The sequence below is a fragment of the Nyctereutes procyonoides genome, unplaced genomic scaffold, assembly GCF_905146905.1.
Source record: "Nyctereutes procyonoides isolate TBG_1078 unplaced genomic scaffold, NYPRO_anot_genome, whole genome shotgun sequence".
In the NCBI taxonomy this organism is placed as follows: Eukaryota; Metazoa; Chordata; class Mammalia; order Carnivora; family Canidae; genus Nyctereutes; species Nyctereutes procyonoides.
In genome coordinates, this window is record NW_026575052.1 from 34427689 (window position 1) to 34454365 (window position 26677).

At 33.4% G+C, this 26677-nt stretch overlaps 1 protein-coding gene across 3 annotated transcripts in view; it reads left to right on the top strand.

The window, feature by feature from the left end:
• The window catches only part of ADAMTS6 (ADAM metallopeptidase with thrombospondin type 1 motif 6), a 292419-nt gene that overhangs the window by 122299 nt on the left and 143443 nt on the right, over positions 1-26677 (top strand). The gene's annotated exons all lie outside the window — the stretch shown is intronic.

The following is a 26677-nucleotide window of genomic DNA, read 5'->3' on the forward strand; positions in this document are numbered from 1 at the left end:
GTAACGTGTTTTCAGGTGTAATATGTCATTGAAATTTTTAAAAAATAAAAAATTATGTTACGAAGAATAGCAGATATCATTCTCATCACTTTTTAGAAGGATCTGAAGTTTTTACTATTTGCTTTAAATAAATCAGTGCCAAAAACTATCCTATGGCTATCCCTGCACATACACACACATAGCAGTAATATCCTTACTTTCTTACTTTCAAGCAACAGGCAGCAGTAAATTTAAAGGCCTGCTCATGTGGAAGGAGAGAAATTTGAAAACTTTCAAAGTGTAGTCAAACATTTTAAACTAAAACAAGCAGCCTATTTGCAGGAACTCCTGACATTTGTATGATTTAAGTTTTACAGTCTGCTTTTTGGTAGAGAAATAGATGGGGAAAAAAGAACAAATAAAAATGAATGTTTGTTATACACTTGCCTCACTGGTCATTCCTGAGATAAATCTGTAGGTCAGCTTGTTTTGTTTTGTTTTTTTCCAAAGTGGAGATTGAAATGGAGTCAGTCTGTTGCATTATTTTGAAGATTGCAACTTAAATTTTACCACATTAGTGTTGATTTATGTATAAAGGCAAGTAACCTACAAGTTTAAACCTAACTTGATTCATACATGAGGGAAAGTCAGTACTGCACTTTTCAAGAAGGCCTAAAAATTTTGGTATTCTAGTTTTCATTGCAGAAAACAGCAAGAGAACAAAAGAGTAGAGCCCTCTTAACCAGTCAGTTTATCTTCTATGCACTTAAAAACCTGGCTCATTAATGACTGTCATAATCTTATGCAACCACACTGAATTTAATAGGTTCTGTTACATTCAATTAAATTGAAAGGTTAGGACAAGTACCATACAGCAGATGAATAATGTGTATGTGAGAGCACCATTACCTCATGGACTCGCAATACCTGAGGGGAGGGTTTATCTCTCTGTATCTTTTATTGAGATGAAGATTCTAACTGATTTACTCTCAGGCTTCCCAGATTATTTTTTATTGTTGGTGGCCTCTTGGGTAATTCCTTTTAATTCCTCCTAAGATGAATGGCTTGTGCCTTATATAGGCGATTGTGAAAGAGAAGTAAAATATGTATATACCTTTAAAGATTTATGTGCTTTGGAGTAATTTTATTTCACAGCTAATTCTTGTTTGATAATGTAGCTACTAAAAATGAAGTGGGGGGGAGCTACAAAATGCTTTATAATGAGAGCCAGAAGAAGTGCTTCCATTCAGAAATGTTATTTGACAAACTAAAAATCAGCTATCTTTCCATGTCCAATATTAATATGTTAGTATCCTCCATTCCCTTTTCCCCAGACAACAAGTCAGGGTAGGTTTAACTTATATTTTTCAATATATTGAATTATTATTTGCTTAGTTAGGGAAAATCTATTTCATGGATGAAGATCCCTTGTTTTTAAGATCTTAGGGCTTAGCTTTAAGAAACTTAGCAAGTCAACTCTGGCACAACTCATGGCATCTCTAAAATACAGTGTTCCCTATTCTTCCTAGGACAAAGCAACAGCCCTGGTAAATATATCAAGTATAGTTTCAGTTAAAGTGTATTGCAGTTTTATAACTTGTATCATTTAGTAGGATGGATGTTAAGTGATATGATGATATCTGCAGATTTATCACAGTGAAGAATATTTGAGTTTCTGAGACGTGCCCCCATTAAATCACTAGACTGTTGGAAGATTTTCTAGTATTCTTTACAGTGTGTAGAATATGGTTTTGCCCCCTCGTTATACTTGTATACTATTTTGAACAGCTATTAGGATAACTTTTTCCTTTTTTCTTTTGCTAGGCTTTAGCGCCCTTTTTTTTTCTCCCGTAACCCCGATGGGGATCAAATTAGCGACCGCTTTTATTTCTCCCTGTGCCTTTGTGCAAACAAGAAATTAACTTTCATGTAAAATAAAAGATTGAGGATTTATGATGTATTTAAATAGCACGTCTGGCTTTAATATAGCTATAAGCCAAAGACAAGTAATGAAACATTATAGAAAAGAATGCTCATTGAAAGTATTTTAAATTACTTATGTAATTGCTATAGGTTTCAGCAGTGGAAAAGTATGATGTTGAGAAAGGGTGGCAAGAATTCAACCAGACTTCTTGTATTTTGAGAAAACTATCTAATGTTTCCATACTGTACAAAAATAAATAATCTTAAGAGTCGTAAAAATATTCATAATTTTTAAGGATGCATGTTGAAGTATGCAGGACTGAAATGACAGGATGTTTGAGATTTGCTTTGAAAAGAAAATGGAAAAAAAGGAGAAAGATAAGGGAAGAATAGCAACATTTTGAATTTTATAATCCTGATAAATGTATGGATAGGAGTTCATTATGCTGCTGTCTCTATGTCTGATATTTCTTCACAAAAAAGAATAGGTCCTAAATAAATCTTTTATTTGACTCAGCTCATTTAACAATTAATCATGATTTAGTAAACTATAACTCTGATTTTGACAAAATTTATGGAAATGTTAAATGTTTTAGTGAAAGCTGCTGGTGTATATTGGTCTTGCTTTTGGAAATCAGTATCTCTGTTTGGTCTTACCAATAGGGATACAGAAGGTTGATTAGGATATTTTTTTTTTTAAGGAGATAATATGTGGCAGGCTTGAGGATAAAATTGTAAATTGTTAGGAAGCTCTTATTATTATTTTCTTCAATCTGAACTTCCTTTCTCCTGCTGCAAATACCTAGGTGTCTCTAAATGCTTGATCAGGGCTGTTGTACTTTCATAATAGAAAACTAATAATGAATACATAAGAGAATTTTAGTATTTGGAACTAATATTTAAGACTGTATTTGGGACTTTAATGCCTTTGTCTAGTTTTGGTATCAAAATATTGTTAATCTTATAAAATGAGTTAAGTATTCTATGTTCTAGAAAAGTTTACTTTCCCATGAATATGTTTTAAAATATCATTTAAGGATAATTTACATACAATAAGGATGCATACATTTTGTGTGTAGTTCAATGAATTATGGCAAATGTATATAACCGTTTAACCACCATCACATTCAAGATACCAACATTTTCATTACCAGAAGAAATCCCCTTGTTCCCTTTCATAGTCGATCTCCACTCTGTTCACCATTTTCCCCTGGGCCCAGACAGCTGCTACAGATCTATTTTCTATCACTGTAGGTTAGACTTATCTTTTCTATAGTTCCCTTTAAGTGGACCTATAGAGAGGAGACTCTTTGTGTCTATAGATTCTTTCCCTTAACACAATACTTTTGAGATTCACCCATGTTGTTATGTGCGTCAGTAGTTTTTTTGTTGTTTTGTTTTTTCCTGAATAGTATTTCTTATTAATAGCAGTAGCACTAGTTTGGGGCTATTATGATGACTAGAACTGTTGTGAACATCCATCCATGTACAAGTATTTGTTTGGACATATATTTTCATTTCTCTTGGGTGGTACTGTTGGTGGTATGGTATGTGTTAAGTTCACTTTACCATGAACTATTTTTCTAAGTTGCTATATACCATTTTGCATTCCCCACTAGCAATCTATGAGAATTCTGATTACTTCAAGATCCTTGTGAACAATTGTTTGTGTCTTTCCTATTTTCGCCATTATTATACATTTTAGTGGCATCTCATTTTAATTTTAATTAGTTAATCATCTATGTTGTGATGAATAATGATGAGCATCTTTTCATATGCTTGTCATTCATTGTCTTCTTTGAATGTCTATTCAAAATCTTTTCTCATTAAAAAAAAACTGAGGTATTTTTTCTTATTGCAAAAGTTGCAAAAGTTCTCAGTATAATCTGGGTATAAAAAGTCTTTGTCATATATACATAATGTGAATATTTTCTCCAAGTCTGTTGTTTGCCATTCATTTTTAGCGGTGTTTTGTAAAAAAAAAAAAATTTTTTTAATTTTGATGAAATGTAATTGAAAAATTTTCTTGTATGGTTTGTGGGGTTGTTTGTGTGTGTGTGTGTGTGTGTGTGCTAAAATGTCTTTGCCAACTTCAAAATTGTGAAAATTTTCTTCTACATTTTTGTCTAGAATTTTTATATTTTTAGATTTTATATTAAGATCTATGATCCATTTTGAGTTAAATTTTTTTGTATAGTGTGGGGTAAATGTTGAGGTTTTTGCCACCGATATCTAGTTATTTTAGCACAGTCTGTTTTTAAAAAATGTTGTAGTTTTCTTTTAATGTCTCTCTTTTTTTTAATCTTTATTTTTTTGGAGAGTGAAAGAAAGCATGAGGGAGGGAGAGGGCAGAGAGAGAGAGAGAGAGAGAGAGAGAGTCTAAATCAGGCTCCATACCCAGTGCAGCCCTCATGCAGGGCTTGATCTCACAACCCTGAGATCATAACCTGAGCCAAAATCAAGAATCACATGCTCAACTGACTGAGCCACCCAACCACCCCTAATGTATTTATTGACTTTTGGTATCAGAATATTGTCATGTAAATTGAATTAGGAACTCTTCTGTTTTCTGGAAGAGTTGGTATACATAAGGTTGATGGTATTTCTTCTTTAAACGTTTGATAGAATTCACCAATGAAGCCATCTGAGCCTGGAACTTTCTTTATGGGAAAATCATTGATTAATAATTTAGTTTTTAAATTAAATATAGGATAGCATGTTGTCTAAATCTTTTGAGGTTTTTTTGTTAATTATGTCTTTCGGTGTATTCATACTATTTCAACTAAATTGTCAAATTTATGATCATGATATTCTCTTATTGTCTTTTTAATGTCTGTCATATAAATAATGATTTTCTACTATTCATTCTTGGTATTTGTAATTTGTGTTTTCTCCTTTTTTCTTTTTTTCCAGCTTTATTGAGATATAATTGACGTATAACATTGTATAAGTTTAAGGTGTACAACGTGATGATTTGATATACATATATATTTGTGAAATGATTACCATGATAAGGTTAGTTAACACATCCATCACATCATATAATTACCTTTTTTTTGTGTGTGTGGTGAGAACATTCAAGATTCACTCTCTTAGCAACTTTCAAGTATACAATACAATATTGTTAACTATAGTCACAATACTCTACATAAGACCTTCAGAACTTATTGTATAACTGGAAGTTTGTAACTTTGAATATCTCCCCATTTCCTTCACACACTGGTCCCTGATAACCAGTGGTCTGCTCACTTTTTCTAGGAGTTGAGCTTTTTTAGATTACACACATCAGCAAAATAACACAGTGTTTGTCTTTGACTTATTTCACTTGTAATGCCCATTTGTCTTTACTTATTTCACTTGTAATGCCCACAAAGTTCATCCTCGTTGAAACAAATGGCAGGATTTTCTTCCTTTTTTATGACCAAACAATATTCAAGTGTGTGTGTGTGTGTGTGTGTGTGTGTGTGTGTGTGTGTGTTCGCATATCACATTTTCTTTATCCCTTTATCTGTTGATGGACACTTATGTTATTTCTAAATTGTGGCTATTGTGAATAATTCTCCAGTGACCATGGGGTGTGCAGATATCTACTTGAGATAGACATTTCATTTGCTTTGGCTGAGTACCCAGAAGTGGGATTTCTGGATCATATGATAGTTCTACTGTTATTTTTTGAGGAAACTCCATACTGTTTTCCATAGTGACTGTACCAATATACATTCCCAATAAGGGTTCCCTTTTCCCCTCATTCTTGCTGGCATTTGTAATCTATTGTCTTTTTATATTAGCCATATTGACAAGTGTGACAAATATCTCATTGTGCTTTTGATTTGCATTTTCCAGATTATTGGTGATGCTGAGAACTATTTTCTTCCAGGAATTTTATGGTTTCTGATCTTATACTTAAATCTTTAATTCATTTTTAATTAGTTCTTATGAGTTGTATAAAATAGAGGTCCAATTTCAATTTATTTTTTTTTGCAGTCCAGTTTTCCCATCACCATTAATTGAAGAGACTATCTTTTCCCCTTTGAATATTCTTGGCACTCTTTTAAATGTTAGTTGACTCTGTGTGTGTGTGTGTGTGTGTGTGTGTGTGTGTGTGTGTGTTTCTGGGCTTCCTATTCTGTTCCCTTGCCACCAGTTTTGTGATGCCACCAGCTGCGTTCTTTTTCAAGATTGCTTTGATAATCTTTGGGTCTTGAAACATTTCATACAAATTTTAGGATTCCTGTGAAAAATTTTATTGGAATTTTGATAGGAATAGTATTAAACCTATAGGTGGTTTTGGGTAGTTTGAACATTTTAACAATATTAACTCTTCCTATCCATTAACAAGAGGTATCTTCAAATTTATTTTTGTCTTCTTCAATTTCTTTTATCAATTTCTTATTGTCTTCAGTATACAATAGGTCTTTTACCTCTTTTATTAAATGTATTTCTCTTAATTATAGGAAAGTTGCTGGAGGGGAAGTGGGTGGAAGGGCGGGATGATTGGGTGATGGGCGTTAAGGAGGGCATGTGATGGAATGAGCACTGGGTGTTATACGCAACTGAAGAATTATTGAATACTACATCTGAAATTAGTAATTAGCCTGCTATATGTAGGCTAATTTAAATTTAAAAAAGAAAAAATGAATTTATTTATTTAAAAAAATTTTTAATTGAATTAATCTTTTTTTAAGTTAGCTGTACAGCAAATGTAGGGCTCAAACTCATGACCCCAAGGCCAAGAGTTGCACACTCTACTGACTCAGCCAGCCAGGTGCCCCTGATTAAATTTATTTCTAATGATTTCATAGTTTTTTATGCTACTGTATATGGTAGAGTTTTCTTCATTGTTTCAGATTGTTCAATGTTCTAGTGTATAGAAACACAACTGATTTTTGCATGTTGACTTTTCTGGTCTGCACTTTACTGAATTTAGTTCTAACAATTTTTTGATGGAGTCTTTTGAATTTTCTATATACAAGATCATGTCATCTATGAGCAGTGATAATTTTACTTCTTCCTTTCTGATTGGATGGCTTTTATTTCTTTTTGCTGTCTGATTGGTATGCTTGAATAGGAGAGGTCGGAGTATAGAAGATACTCTTGTCTTGTTCCTGATCTTAGAGGGAAAGCTTAAAATTTCACCATTGATAATAATGTAGCTGTGGGGCAGTCCCACATAAAATGGCTTTTATGATGTCAGGGTTTGTTCCTTCTATACACCCACATTGTTGAGAGTTTTTATAATGAAAGAATGTTGAGTTTTGTTAAATGCTTTTTCTTTATCTACTGAGATTTTCATATGATTTTTATTTTTCATTCTATTAATTTGCACTGATTTGCATGTCTTGAGCTATCCTGGCATCTCAGGGCTTAATCCTTTGTGATCTTGGTATGCAATCATTTTAATGTATTGTTAAGCTTGATTTTCAATTATTTTGTTGAAAAATTTTACATCTATATTCATCAGAGACATTGCCCTATAGTTTTCTTCTCTTGAATGTACTCTTGCTTTGCTATCAGGGTAATGCTGGTTCCTTGTAAAAGACTTTTGGAGTATTTGTTCCTTTTCAGTTTTTTGGAAGCGTTTAAGAAGGATTGGCATTAATTCTTTAAATGTTTGGTAAAATTCACCAGTGAATTTATCTGTCCCTGGGTTTTTCTTTTTTGGGAGGCTTTTAATTATTGATCAATCTCCTTACAGGTCTGTTCAGAATTTTTCCTTTTCTTCTATCTTATTTAATTTGTTCATGTATAATTGTTTGTAATTGTCCCTTATGATTTTTGTATTTCTATGATATTAATTGTAATGTCTTTTCTTTCATTTCTGGCTACCTTTAAGTGTTTTTTGTTTTTTACTTTAGTCTAAATTTTGTCAGTTTAGCTACTTTTCAAATAAGCACCTCATGATTTCATTGATCTTTTGTATTGCTTTTCTAGTCTCTTACTCATTTAGTTCTTCTCCGATCTTTGTTATTTTTTAGTATAAAATTTGGCCATATTTTTTCTTTCTTTTTTTTCTAGTTCCTTTAAGGCACAGAATTAGGTTGTTGACTTGAGATCTTTATTTTTTTTGTGATAAAAGCATTTATCACTATACTCTTCCTGTGATAAAAGCATTTATCACTATACTCTTCCCTTTTAGAATTGCTTTTGCTACTATCATAAGTTTTGGTATGTTGTTTTTCCATTAACATTTGTCTCAAAGTAGTTTTTTATTAGGCTATTGATTTCTTCTTTGACCCATTGATTGTTCAGCAGTGTGTTATTTAATTTCCATGTTTTTGTGAATTTTTCTGTTGATTTTTAAAAAGATTTTATTTATTTATTTGAGACACAGAGAAAGAGTGAGAGTGGCAGAGGGAGAGGGAGAAGCAGGCTCCCCACTCTGCAGGGAGCCCAATGCAGGGCTTGATCCCAGGACTTCTGGATTATGACCTGAGCCCAAGGCAGATGCTTAACGAGCTGAGCCACCCAGGTGCCTTTTTCCTGTTGATTTGTTGATTCTTGGTATCATAGTACTGTGGTCATAAGAGTCTTGAAAGGATTTCAATATGTAAAAAAAATTTTTAGGGGATACAGTTATTATAAATATATATAATCCATACTCATTTTAGCACATGTTTATCATTGTGCCAACTATAGAAATAAAAAATATCAACACCCACCAATCCCATCATAACTGAAATTGAAATTGTTCTATTTCATCGTGTTTATTTTTGTTAATGGATGTATGCACATGTACTATATATGTTATTATTTTTTATTAAGTTTTTTATTTTAATTCCAGTATAGTTAACATACAGTGTTTTATTAGTTTCAGGTGTACAATATAGTGATTCAGCAATTCTATACATTACTCGGTGCTCATCATGATAGGTATGCTCTTTAATCCCCACCACCTATTTCACCCATTATCCCACCAGCCTCCCCTTTGATAACCATCAGTTGTTCTCTATAGTTAAGAGTCTGTTTCTTGGTTTGTCTCTCTCTCTTTTTTTTCCCTTTGCTTGTTCATTTTGTTTTTTAAATTTCACATGAGTGAAATCATGTGATATTTGTCTTTCTCTGACCTACTTAGCATTACACTGTAGCTTCATTCATGTTGTTGCAAATGGAAAGATTTCATTCTTTTTTATGGGTAAATAATGGAATATTATTTATATATCACATCTTCTTTATCCATTCATCTGTCAGTGGACACTTGGGCTGCTTCCATAATATAATATTCTATTATAAATTCAAGTTTGTTATGACCTATTTTGTGATTTTTCCTGGTTAATGTTATGTAGGTGCTTGAGAAGAATGTGTATCCTGTTAATGTTGGATGGAAAGATCTGTATACTGCCTAAAGTGTAGTTCGAGTCAGATATTTCTTCATTTTCTACCTGAGTGATGTATTGTTGAAAGTGGAATATTAGAATACAAAATTATTATATTGTTGTTTATTTCTTGTCTTAGTTCTGTTTGTATTTGTTTTACATATTTAGGGAATCCAATTTTGGGTGTGTACATATTTATAATTTTTATATCTTTTTTATAAATTGACCTCATTATTATATATAACCTGCTTTGTCTCCTGTTACAGCTTTTGAGTTAAATTCTGTTTTGTCTGGTATAAACTTAGCTCTGTTCTCTTTTGGTTTACATTTGTAGGAATATCTTTTCCATCTGTTCACTTTGCACCTATTTTGTTTACTTAAAGCTGAGATGAGTCTCCTATAGGCAGTGAATAGTTCAATCTAATTTCTTTTAAGGAATTTATTTATTTATTCATGAGAGACACAGAGGGTGAGAGGCAGAGACACAGGCAGAGGGAGAAGTAGGCTCCATGCAGGGAGCTCAATCCCAGGACCCCAGGAACATGCCCTAAGCCAAAGGCAGACACTCGACTGCTGAGTCACCCAGGCATCCCTTATTTTTTTTTTAATCTCTTTAGCCACTCCAGGTTTTTTTATTAGAAAAATTAATCCATTTCCATTTAAAGTAATTATTGTTATGTAAGGACTTAGTAATGCCATCTTCTTGTTTGCTGACTCTTAATATAATTTCTTTCTTTCTTGCTGTCTTTGTGAACTGATAGTTTTCTGTGGTGGTTTGTTTTGATTCCTGTTTATTTGTCTTTTGTGTATCTACAGTAGGTTGTTGCTTTGTGATTACCATTACCTGTGCATAAAACATAGATATAATAGTCTGTTGTAAGACAACAGCAACTTAACTTTCATTACATACAAAAACTGTCCTTTAATAATTTCCCACCATATTTTACATTTTATGTCCCAATTTATATATTTTATATGGTATATCAATTAAAATTACTGTAGCTATAGTTCTTTTTATACTTATATTTATTCTTTAACCTTTATAACAGAGTTAACATACCATCATATTATAATATTGTAATATTCTAAAGTTGTCTATATTCTTTACCAGTGTGTTTTATATTTTTATAGTGTTCTCATGTTACTTATCATCATTCTGTCATTTTCAGTTTGAAGAACTCCCTTAAGCATTTCTTGAAAGGCAGGTCTAGTGATGATGAACTACTTCATCTTTTTTTGGCCTGGAAAGTTTTTATTACTCCTTCATTTCTGAAGGACAGCTTTGCCAGCTTGAGTGTTCTTGGCTGGCAGTTTTTTTCTTTCAGCACTTTAAATATATCCAGTCTTTCTTGGTCCCAAGGTTTCTCCTGAGAAATCGGATAATCTGTGGGGGTTCCCTTGTATGTGAGACATTTTTTTCTTACCATTTTTTTTAAGATTTGATTGATTGATTGATTGATTGATTGATTTAAGGGAAGAGAGTGAGTGTGAGCTTGGGAAGGAGCAGAGGGAAAGTCAGAGAACCAGCAACAGACTCCATGCCAAGCAGAACTTTGATGCAGGCCTCAGTACCACAACCCATAAGATCATGACCAGAGCCAAAATCACTAGTCATTGGCTCTACTGGTTGAGCCACCCAGGCACCCCCCCTTACTGCTTTTCAAGTCCCCCTCTTTGTCTTTGATTTTAGACAGTTTTATTTTTATTTTTATTTTTGTAGGTGTAGATATTTTTCATTTGAAACTATTTGGGCACTTATGAGTGTCATGACCTTTGATGTCTAATCTCTCTCCAGATTGCTGCCCTTTTCTCCCACTTGTCTCTTTTCTTTTTGGGACTCCAATAATGCTTAGATAGATTCTTTTAGTAGTATTTTGTTATTCACATCAGCTTTCTTCACTCTTTTTCATTCTTTTTTCTTTTTGCTTCTCTAATGGGATTCCAGTATACCTTTCTTTGAATTCACTGGTCCTTTCTTCTGCTTTGTTGAGTCTGCTTTTGAAGTTCTCTATTCAATTCTTGAGTTATTGTGTTCTTTAGCTCTAGGATTTCTGTGGTTTTTGTTTGTTTACTTTTTAATGATCTCTATTTGTTGTTGAATTTCTTATTTTGTTCACAAATTATTTTTCTAGTTCTAATTTCATTTAGTTATCTATTTGTGTTTTTCTACAATTCACTAAATTTCTTTAAAAGAATTATTCTGAGTTTTTTGTCATACAGTTCATAAACATCTATTTCTTTAGGGTTAGTTATTAGTGCTTATTAGTGTGCTTTGATTGTAGAAATTTACTTGATTCCTTGTGATCTATGTATCTTTGCATTGGTATCTGTGAGTTTGAGGAAGCCATTTCCTCTTCCAGTCTTTCACAGACAGCTGTGTTGTGGGGCTACTGATGTGCTTTCTTGCCCATGCTGGCTGCATGGCTGCCTAGAACCACTGTTCAGGCTTCCTGGTTGGTCAGTGCTGGAGGCTGTGCTCAGCAGTAGCCAGATCTGGTGCCTTGCTTACTTGTGTGGGTGGATCTCTAGAATGGGTCCATTGGCTGGGACAGACCACCTGGTAGAGACCCAAACCTAATAGAACTATTGATCAAGTTGCCTGGCCAGAATAGGCCACTGGCTCAGCTGTGCACTTGTCTTGAGCCTGACTGGTTGGGATCTCTGCTGAAGGGTCACTTGTATCTAGCAGGAATGTGAAGTGCTAATTGCTAATAAGCTTGTGTCCTTTCTCTCTCTGTTTTTGGATGGTTCTCCTAGTGATCCCAATGGCACAATGTTTAAGTGGTTCTCCTAGTGAATGTCTTGGAATGCTGGGGGAACTGGATGGCCATGTTGGGCTCTCTTTTTTCCACTGGAGAATCTGTAGGCTCAGGGGGACTTGGTGTAGGGTTGCATAGGCTTGGAAGAAGGATGGTGTAGTCAAAGCAAAACTGTTCCTCTTACCACTCTAATGTGGCTTTTCTTTTGTTGTTGTTGTTCATTATGGAGGTGTTTCTGTCTCACACTGAGTTCTGAGATCTTCACATAGGTGTCTTACCTAGGATTATTTGCTAGTTGCTTTTTCTGTTAAGGGGGCTAAAATCAGGAATTACCTATTTTGTCATCTTGCCAATGTCTCTTTTATTCTTGATCAATATAGCTTTAGGTTTTTAAGTGCTATTATTTTCTTTAAAATTTTTTTTTGATTTTATTGATTTTCTCTATTGTATGTTCATTTAAAAATTGTTCTGGTCTTTATTTTTTTCCCTTTCTTATGCTTACTTTAGGTTTAATTTCCTCTTTTTTTAAATCCTTTTATTTATTTATTTTTTAAAGATTTTATTTATTCATTCATGAAAAACAGAGAAACAGAGGTAGAGACGCAGGCAGAGGGAAAAGCAGGCTCCATGCAGGGAGCCCAACGTGGGACTTGATCTCTGGTCTCTAGGATCATGCCCTGGGCAGAAGGCAGTGCTAAACTGCTAAGCCACCCGGGCTGCCCTTATCCATTTATTTATTTATTTATTTATTTATTTGTTTGTTTATTTATTTATTTATATTTTTTTGCCCTTATCCTTTTAAAGTAGAAGCTTAGTTCATTGATTTTGCATCTCCCATCTTTCATAAGACCTAAAGCTATACATTTCTTTTGGGGGGGGCATCTTTTTTAGCAGCATATGACATTTCGTTATTGTATAATTTTATTTTCATTTAGTTAACACTGTATTTTTTTCTGTGGTTTCTTCTTAGATTGTGGTCAATTAATATATTCCATTACTTATATCCTTCTATGCTTTATGGTCCACCATATTTTCTATCATGGTGAATGTGTCTTGTACCTTTGAAAAGAAAAGTGTTATATAATGTTGTTGGGTAGAGTGGTCTAACATTTACAATTAGATCCATTTGTCTGATACTGTTGTTCAAGTCTCCTCTATTCTTACAGCTTTTCTTTATAGTTGATCTATCCATTTTAATAGAGAAGTTTGAAATCTCAATGTGTAGATTTGTCTATTTCTCTTTTCATTACTGTTTTACTTCATATATTTTAAAATTTTATAATTACATTCATTCACATTTAGAACATCTCTTCTTAATTAATTGATTCTTTACCATTATGAAATATCTTTTTATCCTTGTTAACATTACTTTTCTTAAATCTACTTTGTATTAGTAATATAGTGATTCTAGCTTTCATCTTATTGTTTGCATGGTTTATCTTTTTTTTAATCTTTTTACTATGAATTTACCTATTTCTTTATATTTAAGAGAATTTCTTTTTGGCAACTTGTAGTTGGGTTTTGCTCTTAAATTTGCTTTTAATTGAAAAGTAGAAATGTCTTCTTGTATTTTATTGTTCATTTATATTTAATGTAATTCGTGGGTTTTGGTCATTAATCTAGCTGCTTGTTTGTCTAGTTTTTCCTACCTGTTGTTTCATTTTTCTCTTTCAGTTAATTAAATAGTTTAAAATTTGTCACTGTATCTTCACTATTGGCTTATTAACTATACCTCCTTTATCTATCTTTTTTATCTATTGTGACACTGCATGAGTTCAGACTTTCACAGAGGAAAAAAAAAAGACTTTCACAGAGAAAAAGCATGCTATTGCAGTTGTGTAGATTAATAGTACTAATATTACTTTACAGGGTCATTGTCATGTTCCAGAAGTATATTAACTGCAGTGAATGCACACAATAAGTATTTTCCCCATTAGACAGATAAATTAAATGAGACAGCGATTAAATGGTTAAGCTTGGGTTGAAGGCAAACCCTCTGGCTCTGGAATGGCTTCTAAACATTCCTGATGTGCAGGTTAGAGATAATGAAGGCTGAAAATAGAATGGTAGCATTTGGATAGTTTAAAGATATATTGAAGAGATAAAATTAGCAGAGTTTGATGCTTGATTGAATAGGAGCGATGAGAGAGGTTAAATTAAGGATTACTCTCATCTTTAAGCCTTAGTGAATGAGACACCTCAGTACCACCTTCTGAAATAAAAATTGAATCAGTTTAATTGAAGGAGCAATGAGTTGTTTTTATGTTAGGTTAAGCCTGTAGGATGTCCGGGTAGAAATATACAGAGGGCAATTGGATGTAAAGTCTGACATTAATGAGATAGGTATGGTCTAAATATATAAATTTGGATTTCATCCATAAAGGTAAAAGTCCTAGAAAACTGGCATAAAGTGCAAAGAACTGCATAAATAATACCTAGTAATCATTTAAATTTTAAGCTTCAGTAGTGCTATTTAAATTGCTTTATGTCCCAAGTATTGTTTTTTATAAACTGTAATTAAATAATAGCTATCACTAAGGAATCAGATGCATAATAAAGCTAATTGAATCTAGATGTACTTAGATATGATACTTAAACCTTTGTAGTCTAAATCTTGAAAGATACAATTTTAAGACAAATAAATTATATTTAGCTTTTTCCACAGTGGTTAAACTTATGAAATTATAATAGTAAGAAGTATTTCAGGATGAAAATGTAAATATATTTAAGACGGTTAGGAATTCTCTACTCTTTTAACACCTGTCTCCTTGAGAGTAAGGACCATATTACTTACTCGTTTTTGCATCCCCAGTGTCTACTATATACTCAGTCTTTACTGGTGGAAAAACAGCTCTTTAAATACTAAATCCAAAAGGAATGAAAACCTCATAATTTATCTCTGCATACCTCATCTTTTGAATTAATATAATACTTAAATTTTTGGTATTTGTGTATGTTTACCTTTCATTGGTATCTTTTTTTACTGAAATATAATTCATACAATGTTACTTTAGTTTTAGAGGCACAACATAGTGATTTGACAAGCCTGTACATTATGCTATGCTCACCATAAGGGTAGCTACCATCTGTCACCATACAATACTATTACTATACCACTGATTATATTTCCTATGCTGTACTTTTGATCCTTGTGACTTATCCATTCCATTACTGGAAACCTTTATCTCCCTCCTTCTTTCACTCATTTTGTCCTTCCACTCACCTGCAACTCCCTCCACTCTCACCACCATTAGTTTGTTTTCTGTATTTAACATCATACTTAACTTTTGATGCTACTGTGAATATTTAATTCTGAACTAATATAGAAAATATCTTAACATGTATTATATTAATGTAATAAAACATATAATCATTTTTAAATAGTTGAGAAATTGGGATCCCTGGGTGGCGCAGCGGTTTGGCGCCTGCCTTTGGCCCAGGGCGCGATCCTGGAGACCCGCGATCGAGACCCACGTCGGGCTCCCGGTGCATGGAGCCTGCTTCTCCCTCTGCCTTTCTCTCTCTCTCTCTCTCTCTCTCTCTCTCTCTCTTTCTCTCTCTCTCTGTGACTATCATAAATAAAAAAATAAAATAAAATAAATAGTTGAGAAATTGATAAAGTAATTATTGAATTCTCTAATTTTTATAGTAATACTCCTTTTTGTATTGAGCATGAGAAATGTATATTATTTAAATGTACAATAAATTTTTAGGTGCCTAATTTAATTTTAAAATCAAATTTTGAACATAATCTTTGAGTGTATGCCTAGGTATGTGTGGAGTAGCCTACTATGTTATGCAATGTCTGCAGTCAGGGAAACACTCCATAATATTACTTTTTAACTCAGTACTTTCTAATATTTGAGTAGATTGTTTCAATTTTTTGTTTGATATTTGTGTTAAGCATTAAAACATAATATAATAATTCTTGTACTTACTCTACAAGTATGTAATACATATTTATGTATTTAATTTTAAATATAATATACATTCTCTTTATTGTGGTGGTTTGGAATGAAACCTAAAATATATCTAGTATGTCTGTATATGAAGAACAGTGTGAGGTTTCATTGAATCTAGAAATTAAATTGGGAAGAATTGACATCTTCAATATTCAATATCAATATTCAGTATCAACAATATTGTCTTTCATTCCATGAACACAGAGTATCTCTCTGTGATATATTTGGATCTTTGCTTTCTCTCATCAGATTTTGTGGTTTTCTATGTATGGATCCCTGTACATATTTTGTTAGATATGTAGTAGCTAGGGATTTATTTTTTGGTAGGGGACCATTCTAAATAGTATTGTATTTCAAACTTCCAATTACATTTGTTCTTTGCTAGGGATACCTGGATGACTCAGTTGGTTTGGCGTCTGACTCTTGATTTCAACTCAGGCCATGATTTCAGCTCAGGCCATGGTCTCATGGTCCTGAGACTGAGACCCATGTCATGCTCTGCACTTAGCATGGAGTCTACCTGAGAGTCTTTCTTTCCCTCTCCCTCTGGCCCTTCTCTCCCACTTGCTCGCTCTGTCTCAAAATAAATAAGTAAAATCTTTTTTTTTAAAAAAAGAGTTTACAATTGTTCTGTGATAGTATATTGAGAAGCAATTGACTTTTTACTCTCAACCCCACATTTTGTGACTTTGCTATACTATCAGATTTATTTATTGGCTTTTGTCTTACTGCACTAGCTAAGATTTCTAATATGATGCTGAATAGATATGGTGAGAGGACAAAGTTTCCTTGAAAGTTCTTAGTCTTAGGAGTGAAATTGTCCAGTTTCTCATCATTAAATGTGGTAAATAGAGAGTTATTTTGTAGATATTATTTATCAAGTTGAGAAAGTTGTCTTTTATTTTTTACTTGTTTGCAGAGTCTTTATCATGAATGGGAGTTGGAGTTTGTCAAATGATTTTTCATCAATTGATAGGATTATATGATTTTTTCTTTGACCTGGGGATATTGATACATGAGAGCTAGGTTCTTGTCTCATGGAGTCAAAGAATGAATCTTGCGGATAACAGAGAGTGAACAAAGCCATATAAGTTTATTAAGCAGAGATACGGAGAAAGCTCTCAGAAGTGAGAGGAGTCCTGGCAGGGTTGCCACTGAGGGCTTTTAATGACAGTCTTTTATTGAGAACCTAGAAAAGGAGCCCACAGCCTTGAGATTTTTATGCAGTCTTGGTTTGAGCAGGGACTATTGATAATATCTTAATGACATATTTCTTAGTGGTCTGGTGAGTTTCTGTGATTACTTAGTAGCCTTTAAAGGGAGATACTCCCTGACATTTTGGAGCTTGGGAGCCAGGTTTTTTATTTTTCTCTTATCATAAGTTTTCTATCTGTCTTATCTGTTTTCTTGGGATGGGTAGGAGCTGGACTCTGGACCTTTCAGTGTCCTTGGAGGTATGGGAACCCCACAGATTTCTGGAAGCCTGACTCTGGGCCTTTCCCTGCTGAGCACCATCTGTCCCTAACTCATTCCTACATCAGTATGATGGAATACACTGGTTGTTTTTTGAATATTAAATCAGCTTTGAATAACCTGAAATAAATTCCATGTGGTCACACTAGATAGTTCTTTTTATACATTGTTGGATTTGATTTGCTAATCTTTTGTTGATGACTGTTGAATGAGAAGTATTAGTCTTTATTTTCCTTTCTTGTAATATCTTGATTTTATTGTGGTATTAGGGTAATGCTGGCCACCCAGAACAAGTTAGGACATGTTCCCGTTGCTTCTATTTTCTGGAAAATATTGTGGAAAATTGCTATAATTTCTTCCTTAAATGTTTGTTGGAATTCACCAGTGAAATTGTCTGGGCTTGGTGTTTTCTATTTCGGAAGGTTATTAATTTTTTACTTAATTTCTTTATACACAGGCCTATTCAGATTATAAATTTCTCTTTGTGTGAGTTTTTGAAATTTGTGTCTTTCAACAAATTGGTCCACTTTGGTTATCAAATCTGTCAACATGAAATTGTTCATAATATTCCTTTATTATTTTTTTTTTGTCCAAAGGATCAGTAATGATGAGCCATCTTTCTGATAATGATAATCTATATCTTCTTCCTGTTTTAGTTGGTCAGCTAAGTTAGAAATGTACCAATTTTACTGATCTTTTTTAAAGAGTCAACTTTGGTTTTTCTTTGTTTTCCTATTTTCAATTTCATATCTAAGTTTTATTTCTTTTCTTCTACAAGTTTTACACTTAATTCTAAATTTTAGAATTAAGAATTCTTTTTTTTTTTAATTTTTATTTATTTATGATAGTCACAGAGAGAGAGAGAGAGGCAGAGACACAGGCAGAGGGAGAAGCAGGCTCCATGCACTGGGAGTCCGACGTGGGATTTGATCCTGGGTCTCCAGGATCGCGCCCTGGGCCAAAGGCAGGCGCTAAACCGCTGCGCCACCCAGGGATCCCTAGAATTAAGAATTCTTAAGTATAAGTTTTAGATTTATTTCTTTAGTTTTTCTAGGATGGAAGCATAGATGACTGATTTTTAGATCATTCTCCTAATATTTGCATACAGTAGTATAAATTTCCCTGTAAGCGTTGCTTTACTGCATCCCACAAATTCTTTTTTTTAAGATTTATTTATTTATTTACGATAGACAGAGAGAGAGAGGCAGAGACACAGGAGGAGGGAGAAGCAGGCTCCATGCCGGGAGCCTGATGTGGGACTCGATCCGGTGACTCCAGGATCGCGCCCTGGGCCAAAGGCAGGCGCCAAACCACTGAGCCACACAGGGATCCCTTTTTTTTTTTTTTAAGATTATATATTTTAAAAAAGATTTTATTTTATTTTATTTTAATTTATGATAGTCAGAGAGAGAGAGAGAGAGAGAGAGAGAGAGAGAGAGGCAGAGACATAGGCAGAGGGAGAAGCAGGTTCCATGCACCGGGAGCCCGACGTGGGATTTGATCCCGGGTCTCCAGGATCGTGCCCTGGGCCAAAGTCAGGCGCCAAACCGCTGCGCCACCCAGGGATCCCCATCCCACAAATTCTGATAAGGTATATTTTCATTTGCATTTAGTTCAAAATGTTTTAAAATTTCTCTTGAAATTTCCTTGACACATATGTTATTAATAGTAAATTTTGTATTTCCCCATGCATTTCTATCTGTTATTAGCTAAAATATTTGAGCACTCTGTTGTTAAATGCATACAGTAAGGATATTTCTCTTGGAGAATTGACTGCTTTATTTTTTAAGAAATGTCATTCTTTATTGCTGATAATTTTTTTTCTGAATTGTCTGAAATTAATATAACTACCCCAACTTTCTTTTGATTCATGTTATCATGCATGTCTTTTTCCACTCATCCCTTATTTTTAACTCAATGAGATCTTTATACTTATAGTTGATGAACATATAGTTCAGTCTTGTATTTTTATTCACTCTGATAATTTCTGTCTTTTGATGTGTTTAGACTGTTCATATTTAAAATGATTATTGATATACTCAAATTAATTTCTACTATGTTTATAAGTTTTCTATTTTTTGCACTTTGTTTCTTTTCCCTTTTTGTACATGTGCTAGTTTTAATTAAACATTTTATATGATTTATCCTATCTCTTCTCATAGCTTATCAATTATAGTTATTTTATTATTTTAAAGATTTTATTTATTTATTCATGAGAGACACACAGAGAGAGGTAAAGAGAGAAGCAGGCTCCCATCAGGGACCCTGGGATCACATCCTGAGTCAAAGGCAGAGGCTCAGCCACTGAGCCACCCACTCATCCCTCAATGATAGTTATTTTAAAAGATGTTAGTATTTGCCTTTCAGTAATAGTATAATATTTTTATATAAAACCTATTTAATAACATATACATATATATGTATTCAGTATATTAATAAATTTTTATGTCTGTTATAACTAGTCTTAAGTCCACCTTTAAATAATAGTATCTTGCCTCATATGTAGTATAGGTGCCTATAAGAGTACACTTTTGAAGAAAGGAGAATCCTCTTACACAGTTAGTGGGAATGCAAACTGGTACAACCACTCTGGAAAACAGTGTGGAGGTTCCTCAGAAAGTTTAAAATAGAGCTACCCTATGACCCAGGAATTGCACTACTAGGTATTTACCCCAAAGAGATAGATGTAGTGAAATGACAGGATACCTATACCCCATTGTTCCACAATAGGCAAACTGTGGAAGTTGCTAAGATGTCCTTTGACAGATAAATGGGCAAAGAAGATGTGGTGTAAATATATTTTATATATATATATATATATATAAATTGGAATATTACTTAGCCACCAGAAAGGATGAATACCTACCATTTACATTAATGTGGATGGAACTGGAGGTTATTATGATGAGTGAAATAAGTCAGTTGAAGAAAGATAATTATTATATTGTTTCACTCATATGTGGAATATAAGAAATAGTGAAAGGGACCATAAGGGAAAGAGGGGAACCTGAGTGGGGAAAAATTAGAGAGGGAGACAAACCATGAGAGACACTTGACTCTGGGAAACAGAGGGTTTCTGAAGGAAAGGTGGGTGGGTGGGTTGGGGTAACTGGGTGAATGGCATTAAAGAGAACACATGACATGATGAGCACTGGATGTTATGTTATATGTTGGCTAATTGAATTTAAATTTAAAAAATTAAAACAAACTAAATAAAATTAAAAAAAGAAAGAAAGCAGACTTTTAGGGGTGCCTAGTTGGCTCAGTCAGTAGAGCATGGGACTCTTGATCCTTGGGGTCATGAATTCAAGCTCCATGTCACGGGTAGAGTTTACTTAAAAACAAAACAAAATGAAAATCAACAGCATCCTTTTAATTCCTTACTTCTGCCTATTATGATGTTGCTGTTCTTCATTTCATTTAGCCTTTTAATATAATCACCAATATGTTTTCCTATTATTAGTTTTAACAGTTATCCTTTGTATTATTAAAAAAGATAGATTTTTGTTTGTTTTGTTTATTCCTTTTCTGATGTCTTTTTTTTTTAACGGAGATCCAATTTTCTGACTAATACAATTTTCTTTTTTTCCTGAAGAAATTCTTTTCATTTCTTGTAGTACAGATCTGATGATAATAATATATTTCCTCAGCTTTGGTTTGTTTGAAAAAATATTTCTCTTTCACTTTTTTTTAATATGTCATTTATTTATTTGAGAGAGAGAGAGGGAGGGAGCAAGCATGAATGGGGGGAGGGACAGATGGAGAGAGAGAATCTCAAGCAACCCCCCTGAGCATGGAATCCAACATGGGGCTCGGTCCCTACCCTGAGCTCATGACCTGAGCCAAAACCAGGAGTCTGACGCTCAACCGACTGAGCCACCCAAAGATTCCTTTTTTATTTTTGAAGAATAACTTTACTTGGTATAAAATTTACATGGTTGCTGATTAGAAATTGTTGTTATTCCTACCTTTATTCCTCTAGAGGTAAAGCAGTTCCCCACCCCCACCCTCAGCTTATTTTAAAATTGTCTGGTATCTTTTATCAGCTGTAGTTTGAATAGGTTATGCATATGTATAGATTTTTTTGATACTATCCTATTTGGCATTGAAACCTCCTGGATCTGTGGTTTATTGATTGTCATTAATTTTGGAAAATCCTTGGCCATTATTCTAATCCTTAGTTTGCTCTATTCTTTTTTTTTCTTTTTTTTTTTAAAGATTTTACTTATTTAAAAGAAAGAGAGAACACCAGCAGGGTGGAGGGGCACAGGGAGAAAGAGAAGCAGACTTCCTGCTGAGCAGGGAACCCAATGTGGGACTTGATTCCATGCCACTTGAATCATGACCTGAGCCAAAGGCAGACTCTTATCCAACCGAGCCACCCAGGCACCCAGTTTACTCTGTTCCTTATTTTACTTTAGATATTAAAATTGTATATATGTGACACCTTCAAATATCGTCCCAAAGTTTCTGGATGTTATGCTCTGTTTTTTGTGGGATTTTTTTAAATTCTTTTTTCTCTCTGCATTTTAGTTTGGGAAGGTTATGTTGACCTATCACCAAGCTCATTAATTCTTTCCTTGGTGACCAGTCGAAGGATGAGACCATCAAAGGCATTTGACATTTCTGTTATGGTGTTTTTGATTTCTGGCATTTCCTTTTTTATTCTTTCACAGAATTTTCATCTTTCAGCCTACAAGACCTATCTGCCCTTCTATATTGTCTACGTTTTCCACTAGAACCCCTAACATAATTAATCGTAATTACTTTAAATGCCCTGTTTGTTAATTACAAAGTTTGTATCATATCTGAACCTAGTTTTGCACTTAATCTTAGCCAAAAGGCCAAGAAGCGATTGAACCTAGTTTTGATGCTTGTTTTGTGTCTTTTAATTATGTTTCAGCATGCCCTGCCATTTTTTATTTAAAGCCAGACATGATGTATTGTGTAATAGGGACTGAGGTAAATAATCCTTTAAGGTAAAGTAATAGGCATTCTTTCAGTAATTGTTAATGAATGAATTAATGCTGGATGGTTGTATTGTACGGTCTAACTCTAACATGAAAATTGTGGTTCTTTGGAGGCTTTATATCCCTTGGAGAAGCAAGTGAACTTATATCTTTCTGGTATAGAAACATATTTAGTCAATGAAACATGACTGAAACATTTTACTTTGTCAGTTGATGAAGCTTCAAAGTTGTATGGTGCCATTGTTATTTACCCAAACTAGTAATACTATTCATGATAATATTATTTTGTTTCTCACTTATATTAGGTTGTGTGAATCCATTATAATATTTTGTATTTTTCAAATTAGAACATATTGCTACTGTTATTTAAATGGTACTAAATTATTGTCTTTTCATAAAAATTACATTTGGTCAGGCCATTAAGTGTATGGACACACATGTATACCATATATATTTTCATATATAGGCAGTCACATATGTAGATGTGTTCCCATAGTAGCTAAAACAATGATAATATTATAAAGACTTTATAAAGTTTAGAAAAGCTACTATAATATAGTCAAACAAATTATTTCAATAATTAAGCCTTTGCCATGATATACATTAAGGCAAAAAGTAGGTAAGACCAGTCAGAGTGGAGGCCTGGGTGGCTCAGCAGTTGAGCATCTGCCTTTGGCTCAGGTCATGATCCCGGGGTCCTGGGATCAGGTCCCACATTGGGCTCCCCACAGGGAGCCTGCTTCTCCCTCTGCCTGTGTCTCTGTGTCTCTCTCTGTGTCTCTCATGAATAAATAAATAAAATCTTAAAAAAAAAAAAAAAGACCTGTCAGAGTTACTACCTTAAGTATCTAGAGTTGCAGAAGTATATTTATGTTTGCATGTGTCATAGAAATAATAAACCTACTAAACAAAGTAGAATTCAGTTACAATCAACTTTAGAAACTTTGAGAAGACATTACCTTCATTTTTCTAGAAAAACAAAGAAGTGGATTTGCAGGCAGATCATAGTAATTTGTTGGTATGAATTTCAACTGCCATAAACCAATTCAGTTACATTTTGCCCATTTATAAGGAGGATTATAATGGCAAATGTTTCTTTGTTCCAATTACCTTCCCTATTTTTGCCGTGATTATTATACATATGCACATAAACATACATATACACCACACCCAAAATTTTGGTATATATTTAATAGCTTGTTTCCTCTGCTCCCTGGCATCTTTGTGATTAAATGAAAGAAAAAAGCATAAAGTAGTAGTAGAAAAGATTGTAAATGTATTACAGTGATTTTATTGCCTTTGGAAGCCTAACTTCCAACTCAGAAGTGTTTATACTAAATTATTCACATTATACTAAATGTGAGCATGGCTATATACAGGCATATAAAGAATCTAGGTCTTAGATTCTGCTAGGCACTTCCCTCATTAAATATTGTTCTAAATAAGTTCAGAATCTTGAGTTCACTTAGTTTAATAAATTGTATATAAAGTCCAAAATAGAATTGAGTTTCAAACTGTTTTAGAAAATTCATGAGCAAATTGTAACAACTATCCTATTGAGTAACTATTAAATCTAAAAATATTTGCCAGATGTGGGTATAGAAGTCTCTGAGTATATCCCTTAAATTTCATCTTTGCTTTATTGTAACAAGTGATTCATAGTCAAGATCAGTTATGAATAAGAACAGATTAAAGAGACCTCAAATGGAAAATACTTAGGAAGAAAGATGTCCCCTTATTCCCTTGTATTTTTCTGCCACAATGGGAGGGCTTAGTTTGGAGATTCTTTTAGTTGTCACAAGTTAGGCTATAGTTACCTCATCACTTTTTAAAGAGAAATTTAATCATATTAAGAATCATTAGAAAACTGGTTTTTAAATCTGTAATTGTGTAATGTGTTATCTATTTATTTTTTCCTTTAATGGTAGATTTTAAAAGTACATGCTCTATGTACTGGTGATCATTTAAAAAAATGCAAGATGGAGTTTAAAGTGTCATGATTATTTAACAGAAACAATGGTGTTGATTTATTGGCAACATGGTAGAATTAAGGTTGCTTAGATACAAAAATTGAATTAAGCATTTTAAGATCTTCCTTAGCCATATACAGATCTTCTGTTTGGTTTGAAACGTGTTATGATTTTAAAAGGATGTACAGACTAAATGCATGTTAATTTATTCTTGTAGTCTATGCTTACTCTTTTCTATTCTTGCAAATCTTCCAAAAAAAAAAAAAATAAAAATTTTGGTATACAAAATCAAGAGAAAGCTACTATTTTGTGGTTCAAATTATATTACTGTCAAAATATTTAGTCATGTAATATACGGTGTAATGATGTACAATGTAATCACAAATAAGTTACCACTTATATATCCTAAAAAATAAAAAGACACAAATCCTCTTCTTATATTTCACCATGCAAGTATATAAATATTTGCCATATATAAAGACATTTTGTTTTGTTAAATATAGTTTCAAAGGAGAAACTCATTTGCATAGAAAACTGTAATTTAGTGTAGAAAAATATTTGAGAAAAGCATATGTGTTGGGAGAGTGATGCATATGATACACTCTGAGTTACAGATGCTTTATTTAATGAATAACCTTTATTGCACAATCTCTCAGTCTCTATATAGCAGCTGCCTTGTCTCTGACTAGTTATGTCACTTATTTTGACCCACTCTCACTTTTTTTTATTTTATTGCTTATTATATGGTATTACATATTTTTGTTACATTACTGACCATCAAGGGAAGAATATCCAAATGATACTTCCCAAATTCTGTCTTTCATTATATACATTTGATCAATGGGGAGTCTCTCACTCTTGCACAATTTGTTTCCAAATACTTACTGAGTACTTAATATATTTGCCAACATAGAGTGTATTGTGGATACACTGATGATGAAAGCAAAGTTCCTGCCCTAATGGAACATGTCCTTTTTTTTTTTTTTTTAACTTTTTCTTTTCCTACTCTTGAATAACTTTCCAACTCTTGGATTAGTTACTTCATGAACGTCTTCTTCTAATTCATTCTCCTTCAAGCCAAAACAAAAGCAAAACTGCTGGGCTGGGGTTATATAGGCTGGGATTCAGGGTATATCTTTATAAAAGGAGATAAGAAAAACACAATTTTTAAATTTAGACATAATAGATTCCTAACCAGGGATCCCTGGGTGGCGCAGGGGTTTGGCGCCTGCCTTTGGCCCAGGGCGCGATCCTGGAGACCCGGGATCAAATCCCACGTCGGGCTCCCGGTGCATGGAGCCTGCTTCTCCCTCTGCCTGTGTCTCTGCCTCTCTCTCTGTGTGTGTGACTATCATAAATAAATAAAAATTTTTTAAAAAAAAGAATTCTTTAAAAAAAAAAATAGATTCCTAACCATTTATCTGTAGAACTTTTTGGTCATACTTACAAGTCCCTTTTAGAACCTCTTCAGTAGCTTTCACTTGTCTTTTTCTTTAATAAATGTACTTTTCATCCAGTACTATCAATTGTGTAGAAAAATTCAAAATATATCCCATTTTGTTTAATTGCCAGTTCCAGTAGTATTGTTATATACCACTTTTCATTTCAGAGACACAGGTTTAGTCTGTAAAATAGATTAAATAAGCTTATGTGAGCTATCCTGGACAAATAATAATTTATACCATTATTTCTGTAGTAAAAATTTCAAGGTTCATAAAATCAGCTTTTAAACTTTAGAACTAAGTCAATTTACAAAGCCAGTTTGGGTATCTTGTGTGACTGGTTTGAGAGGTGAATTTAATTGCCAAGTTATAGAACAAACTATTCTTCATATATTCAGACTCCTGTAATTAACTAAAGAGATATTTTCTTTTAAAATGTTTTACTTTGAAATGTTTTGTGTGTGTGTGTTATACATGTATACATCATTCAGATTTAACAAATATTAATATTGTCCCACATTTGTTTTGGGGACTTGTATTGTTATTTTCAAATATTCTGTGTGCCAATATCATGTTGCTTTAATTATCATAGGTTTGGTTTTTTTTTTTTTTTCAGGTTTTATTTTTTTATTTGACAGAGAGATAGAGAGAGCTAGAGAGCTCAAGTTGGGGGAACGGCAGAGGGGAGAGGGAGAAGCAGGCTTCCCGTTGAGCAAGGAAACCAACTTGAGGCTCCATCCCAGGACCCTGAGTTATGACCTAAACTGAAGCAGATGCTTATTCAACTGAGCCACCCAGGCACTCCAAATTATCACAGTTTTCTACAGATACTGAAGTTCTTTCTTCCATCTTCCAAATCATCTTGGCAAAAAAAAAAATCATCTTG